This window comes from Dipteris shenzhenensis, chromosome 12 (genome assembly GCF_047967505.1).
Source record: "Dipteris shenzhenensis isolate YYH24624 ecotype China chromosome 12, Dip_SZ_1.0, whole genome shotgun sequence".
Classification (NCBI taxonomy): Eukaryota; Viridiplantae; Streptophyta; class Polypodiopsida; order Gleicheniales; family Dipteridaceae; genus Dipteris; species Dipteris shenzhenensis.
The window spans coordinates 15,247,180-15,255,473 of NC_141607.1; positions in this window are offsets into that span (position 1 = coordinate 15,247,180).

Genomic DNA, 8,294 nt, shown 5'->3' on the forward strand with positions numbered 1-8,294 from the left:
CTTACAAACGTCCTGTCTTGCTCTAAATGTATTTTAGGATCATGTTGCTAAGTTATTATATTAACATTTGCTATATTTTTTGAGATCATGGCCTAGTTAAGTCAATATGTTAACTTTTACTAAATTATAGTCGTACTTTTGGCGTCAGGATCGGCGGTCTCTCACATACAATGGGTCCAAGCCTCATCTGCCAACTAGTGCAAAAGCGTTTCATTCCAGGTTAGCTTTCTCTAGCGTATGCATTTATTCGAAGACTTAGCCGACGCTCAAGATCGGGATGAATCTTATTTTTCATTAATGTAGCTCAAGCATTGACTCTGGCACTCTTGTTGGGGCTGCTTCTCTAGAATATTATTAACATAAATCAAGAGAGAAATCTAAGCGGTATGAAAAGCATTTTGAATGAGAACGCCTACGTGTGCAACACATACTAGCTTTGGCATACATGGACCTGCGCTTTGCACTTGCTATTAAATTTTTTGAGCAAGCTTTCTACCCCAGAAGCAAGGACTTTTTTGTAAGCTCAAATGATGGCATGTGTATGAATTTCGAGTCATTAGTATGTTGAAAATATGAACTTGATGTAAGTGATGTAAGGTGTGAAAGCAAAGCTAGGTTGTTCTCTTTTCCATATTTTTATTGTTTCAAGGCAGCTCTAGGCTCTCAAACTTACCCATAGTATTCTTTGCAAAAGAATCTCTTTATAACCATCTTTTTAATCTTCGAGTCTTTTTGAAAACGGCGCAGTGCACTCGACACCTGTGCCCCTTGTTCCACAAAGATTTTTTGGTTCTTCGTTTCTATAAGGCTTTGATGTGCTCACTTGGTCCTTTTTTTTTTGCACGGTTGTTTCGATTCTTTTGAAGTCAATACAAAGCTTGTCTTCATTACCTGGCTGTACAGCCTTGTGTCCTTTTCCCCATATCGTTAATGCAATCTCCAACCATGCCATGAAATATGGAGCCTTTTGCTTTCTGGGGTGTGCCAAGAGATGGCCTTCTATTCATCAATTCAAATTGAGATCGAAGCGTAACAATGTAGATGCAATAAGGCCTAAAGACTAGTGTAGATGCAATAAGGCTTAAAGACTAGTGGGCCAACATCAAATCAAGTTGATATCGAAGGCCTAAAGATTGGCGGGCCTACAACAATTGAAGGATTCACTTATGCAAGCAAAGTTCTTTTGAATCCCAAGCATTGAGCTAGTGTTCTAATGCACCTGGGCAATGTGCTAGTGTTCTAAGCAGTGGATTGTAATGCACCTGGGCAATGGGTTAGTTTCTAAGTGGTGGGTTAGGCAATGACCAGTTTGAAGTGAAGCAAAAAAGAAGCTTGCAAAGGAGGCTTTGAAAGGCTCAATAGAGCCTAGAGGTGAGTTGTGGCTAGCAAGAAAGGCTTGTTAAGAGACTAAGAAAGCTCAAAGAAGGTAGCACAAGGCTAGTCAACCTCCAATGAGACCTCTAGCAATAGCTAGAATACCTTGAAAAGAGCTTGTAGGAGCATTTGTGTGAGCGAGACTGGCAGATCATCTCTACATTGATGCATTTAATAACTATGCAAGGCAAAGACCCATGTGAGAGAGCTTAAGAGAGTTTAAAAGAGCTCAAAGAACGTAGCACAAGGCCAGTCAACCTCCAATGTCACCTCAAGCAATAGTTAGAAGTGCTTGAAAAGAGCCTATAGGAGTATTTGTGAGCGAGACTAGTAGATCATCTCCTCCATCAACATCTTTAATAGCTCTGCAAGGCAAAGGCCCATGAGAGGGGGGCTTGTAAGGGAATTTGAGGTCAGTGTAGACCTATAATGATGAGACAAGAGCACTTTGAGGCCCAAACTATGAGCTATGTAGCTTCCTCCTTCAAAATTATGAGGTGAAGAGTACCCTCGTTGCGATGACCAAAGGGTCATAGAGCAAAAGCTCTAGCAAATCAACCTGCCTTGATATTCATCACCAATGTGGCCTTATAGATCCAAAATTATGAGCCAAAGAGCTTGAAAAAATCTTGGAGCACAAGCCGCCTATGTAGTGACCACGACAAACTCTACACAGAGCTTAGAAAACAACTATATATGGAAAAACAAAATCAAGAACCTATTAATCGGAACCTACTCGTGGGATGAAGTTGGTGGTGCTTGTTGAAGGCAAGTAACACAGTACAATAACAACACAGTACAATAACATGCCTATGATGAAATGAATCCCAAAGAATTGACATCTTCATCACAATACAAGCAAAAAAGGATGCGCATGATGGGATGGAATGCCAAAAAGATAATGGTTTTTCCTAGGTGATGGCATCGGAGGTATGAACAGTGTTAATGTCAATATATGAGGGCAAGACATTAGTTACATGTCTAAACCAAACTTAAGACACAACTATCAAATCTTACAATGAAAAATGGAGATGCCCTTATGGATCATCTAAACAATATGAAAGTGCTTAACGGTGTCTAAAATGCATTTAACATGGACTTAGAGTTTGAAAGGCACATACTGCAAAGTATGCCTCAAGCATTTGAAGGCTTCAATGTTGCAATGATTTCTAGAGGCTCAACTACCATGTTAGATGAACTAATTAGCGTAATGATCCAAAAAGAAGGCCATTGAAAGTATTTAGGCAAGACTATGCAGAAGGTGTAATAGTTGGAGAGATGCACAAAATGAATTCAAAAGCAAGAAGCCTCACAAGGAGCACATATGAGTGCCCATCAATATATTGGTGTGCCTTCATCCAAGCCTAGATATACCAAAAGGAATCACTAAGATAAATCGTACGCTCAGTTTGCTACCAAGATTGTCTTCATTCAACCATGTTCTATAACCAAACCATAGAGTGCATCACGTAAAACTCACCACCCAACCATAGAGCAATATGCTCACGTTTGAGTACTGAATGTTAAAGGAAAGATACACAACCCAAGCCTAGATAGACAAAAAATGGCATCACTGAGACAAGTATGATGCCAAGATTAATATTCAACCACGTTCTAGGAACCAAACCATAGAGTGCATCATCTAGAACTCAACACCCAACCATACAACAATCTACTCACCTCTGAGCACTGAATGCCAAAGGAAAGTTACATAGCCCAAGCTAGGTCTGTAGAAATCCATGTTCCATATTTAAAATATGCCATCCATGAAGGATGCATTGGCACATATCATTAGCTACGACCATGCCCCTGATAAGAATAATTATCTAAGTATCGAGATAAACACACTAAGCCCCCCTATGCCAATAAATAGCCATAGCCCATTGTTGTCTTTAGCACATAGGCTCTATTCCCTTCGACACCAATCAAGATATATCACTCTACTTAGGATTGCTCATCCCAGCCTCTTAACTCTACCCAACATGGTCTCCCTCAACCCATAGATGAGTCAATCATCAAGCCTATCTTTCTATTTAACATAGTACTTTATAATAATCTTATTTTTGAGTTGCTTCTGTCTTTTATCTAGAATCTTTTAGGTTCATGTGGAACATAGGTCAAACAATCTAACTCTATCAAACAGGCTAACTCTGTCAAACAACCTAACTCAATCAAATCTTTAGGAGGCACTTAACTCTGTCAGATGTTTAGGAGATACTAAACATAGGTCAAACAGTCTAACTCTATCAAATATTTAGAAGTTACTAAACCCTTTAACTCTGTCAGATGTTTAGGAGATACTAAACTATCTCCATCTCCCACATGAACCTATGTTCCACATAGGTTCATGTGGAACTAGGTCAAACCCTCTACCTCTGTCAGATCTTTAGGAGATACTAAACTATCTCCCTCTCCTAGTTTCTCCTTAAGCCCGCTCACATGGAAAACTAGATGAAATTTGATAGGGAGTTTTAACTTATAAGCCGCATCACTAATTTTTTAATGATGCAAAAGGACCACAACAACTATGGGAGATTTTTGGGAAACTTTGTAGTCCTTAAATTCCTAGAATATTTTGGTATTCTAAGATACACCTGTAGGACTTCCTTGAGAATCCTGGCAGTTGGTTTTTTATCTCCATAAAAATTTGTGCTTTCTTGGGAAGCTTTTATGGAATCTTTAGCTTGTGCTGGCATTTGTTGCATACCTGTCAACATATCCCTACATCTTATAAATACTAGGCATGCCTTTATAATGATAGGTAGTTTTTTTAACAAGCTAGTTACACCACATGTCCTTTTTAAAAATAGACTAGAAAAGCACATCGAGAGGCTTTTGAGAGGAGGCTTGTGCATATTTTCACACCTCTTTAATGTGCCACCACTCGGACCTTCATGAGAAAGATGTCCCATCTACTCACACCCATAATTTTTATTTGATGTGTCCTTCTTGAAGCATTTGGAATCTGTATGCCCCTTTTCTTAGGTCTTGCTAGACATAGACAAGGCTTAAATGATGGCAGTGGAGGTAAATGTGGATGTACAGCCTCAATCCTTCACCTTGTTTTTTTCTTCAAGGAGTGAACAAATGCATCCTGTGAAAGATGGAGATGGAAGTTTCTTGATTATTATGATGGGGGAATCATACACGGGTGGCATGCTCGTGAGGAGAACTATAATAAGTTACTTTAGAGTCATTTGAAGCTAGCTGACCATGACGCTTTTGAGGTTGGCAATATGGTCTCCAAGTGCCTCATCAGGCTACATTTTAAGATCATAGAATTTAAACGTAAGTGCTAACTCATTTCCTGCCTGGATTCTCCTTGTCCCCTTTAGCAATGACCTTACACTCTTAGACATTAACAAGTATCAGATTGACCTTTGCCAAGTGCGAAAACATTTTCCATCAAACTTATCAATATCATAAAATTTGTTTGCCATTAGGAAGGGCTTACTAACTAGTGGTACAAGGCATATGAACCTACTATAGTAAATGAAAGTACACGGGATTAGTTTGTTTGAACAAGAAGACACTATTTTTGCTCTTTGTATACTCTGCTAATGCAAGCAGGTCAAGTAGAGGCAGTTAACTTAATAGTTGACCATCCACAATAAAACCTTGTAGGAGAGGCCATAAAGAAATATGACGCTACCATGTTTTTAACATGAAAGAAACCTACAAGTGTGGAATTTTTTGTGGACAAAGAGTACATCATCATCTTGGTGATTATAGGAGAAACAATCGGCAATAAATCTATCCCTTGAAGTCATCTCCTAAATTTGAATACAAGAAAATACGCAGATTATAATAATGTAACGTACTTCCCAGGCTATTCTTTTGAGAAAATTGTTGATAGCAAATTCGTGGGCAAAACCCCGTAGCCAAATAGAACTTCATGCAACCTTTGAGAAAACTCCTTTAAGAAAACATTGTAAGCTTGTAGCTACTTTCCTAACTACGAATGCTATTGGCTACTACTCACTTTTTCTACTACAAGGTTGACATTTTATTGCCTAGCTTTGAACTACAGGAAGCCTTGCAAGAGAAAAAGAGAGAAATAGCTTTATCCAAATGCAAGGCAGCATTCTAAGGGTTAGCAATAAAGCAACTTTAGGCATTTAGTGAAAATGGTGATTGGAATGAAGCAAACTTGCATGAGGCAGAATGACAATTGATGGTAAAGGATAGCCAGCAAGAGAAGGAGAGAGAAAAGTTCTTGAAGAGGCTCTAATACCATGTCAAAAATTTAAATTGCACAAGTAGAAGAAGCATGAAGCAAGAGAAGGATAAGATTGCTAGAACATAAAGTAAGAGAAGGATAAGGTTGCTAGAAGAGACCACATAAACAATCAAGAGATCTGCCTTTTGATCTTCAACCATATGTGACATGAAGTCCCCAGCTACCCTTCATTTTATAGATATGGAGAGGTTCAAAGAAGGATGAGGTGTACACTTTTCCTACCACAAAATGGCTCTTCCATCCTAGCCACATGCCTATAGGGACAATATCCTATAAGAGGAACATGGGATATTTCAATAGGGTAACCATGTGATAAAATCCATATTAACAGTTTTCCACTTAGCATTGGGAATCTATAGAGTATGCAACATGCCTCCAATGTTAAAGCAATTCCAGATGATTAATTTGGCATTTTTGGAATTTAACTACATACTCCTAGAATAATTTCTAATTTCAGTCTCAAAGGTGGCATTCTCACTGTCTTGAGAATCCTATTTATGGAGCTTATATCTTGGATTTACCGTCGAATCCCATCACCATACCTATCAATCTTGCATTGATTTTTAAGGCGAATGGTAGAAATCATCTCCCACCTCAACAAAACTGAACACATTAACCTCTACAATCCTACTTAAGGCATCTACCTATAATATTGCATTTACTTTTAAGCGAACGGTAGAAATAAGCTCCTATCTCAACAAAATTGAGCACATTTACCTCTACAACTGTATGTCAAGCATCTTGCACTCAATTCTAGATGCCTTCTTGATATCTAATTTGAAAATCAAGCACTTGTATCAGCTTTTCCCATTTGGCCTTTCTTCCTCTCAAGCAAGTTGATTACAAAAATACATAAGGAGCTCATGATCTATTCTACCCTCAAAATTTGAGCCATATAAATAATATCTTCAAGGCATGTATTACCGTATATAATTCTTTCTCTTGCATGTAGTACTTTAGTTAAGTAGCATTCAACCTTTTAATCTCAAGGGAAATTGGTCTCCCGTCTTAAAATAGGGCAGACCCTATATAGCAAAATCACAAACATTTGTTTCAACCACAAATGACTTGTTACATGACCAGCGTAGTCCATCAAGGAAAAATGGCCTCTCCTTAAGCCATGTGGACAACTTGGAGCCCTTGGATTTTCTATGTTCCAAGGATGCTAAGCCTTTTTATGGAACAGAAATTGTTCAGGGAAAGTTAAAACACAAAAAGTTGCCTCATTCAAGGTGGACGATTCTTGCACAATGTGATCACTCCTATTTATCAAATAGTGAGAGCTGAGGCTGAGGTAGCTGGACAAGGGCATGGCTCCTCACTTCTCCAGCTCTTTGGCCTTAGACTCTATGGAGCTAGAAATATCTTTATCTTTAACATTATATGAGAACATCCTATTGGCATACAACTTTACGATGAGGAACAATAGAGAACGTCAAAGCTGTGCTCTCCATCTCCTTTCGTCAAATCAACATGACCCTGTTATGTAGCTAAATGTTTGTCCTTGTGAATGGTGAGCAAATACCCTTCGGCTCAACATGTTGAAAATCTCCTTTGCCAAGCATGGAAATGCTTTTGAGGCATTGGTTGCATCCAGCACTGACATCTCCATGAAAATTAAGTTCTCTAACTATGCCAAGGCTACTCCTTCATCCGCCAACACTAGCCTCACTAGAACCAGATTGCACTTGTTCCCTACTAGCATTGTTCCCTACTAGAACTAGATTGCACTTGTTCCCTACTAGCATTGTCACAATCACAGCACTCTTTGTGCATTGTTTATAAAAACATTGTTGAGGATGGTGTAAATTGCACCATACCTCTAGGGCATTAGGGGCAAACCCTAAACCTAACCCTAAGGGGTCCACATGTATATCTTCATGTTCATGTTCAATACACTTTGTGTACAGGTAGCTATATCATGTGCACTCCTCTCCTCTCCCTCTCTCACTTCCGCTATCATGGTATTAGAGCCGATGGTGCTCCCACTCCCTTCATGAGTGTTAAGCCCTCCTTGCGAGGCATCATCCGTCAGAGAGATTTCTATTAGAGAGAGTGAAAGACCTTGCTTCATCAAGGTGTATGTCCTTACTCCGCTGTCAAGGCACAAGCCCTCTCTATGAGGCACCTTCATCACTTCTCAAGCTCTCATCGTAGAGCTCTTCCCCATCTCCAATTTGCATAAGAAAGCTCGTCATTCTGAGCAATGGAGTGTTAGATACGTGTTTGAGAAAGAATTCCATCATTCATGTTCTTGAGAGAGATTTCATTTTAGTTTTTGAGAGATTTGTAAGAGACAAAGAAGTCTCCTCTGAGTTTTTGTGAGAGAGCTCCATGTCCATTTGGGATTGCATCCATTGCTCATTTCAGAGATTTCAATTCAAGGGCTCTAAGGTTTTTGGATCTCGGGTACTCGCTTCATTATGAGCAACCAGCCTTTAATTCCACTTTGTAGGTCGTGGTCACCTCCAGCAACTGGTCATAATGGATTCTCTGAGGCCATCTTGGCCTTGGTTGGTTACGTCTGAGCTTCAGGAGCCATAAGCAACTGAGACTCAAACTCAGCAACCCGAAGTAGCAAACGACTACAAAGAAGGCATTGCCAAGCCCAACCTCAACGAGCTGCACTTAATGGCGGTTGGAAAGCCTCATTCAACAAGCTCCTCGACCGACTCAATGA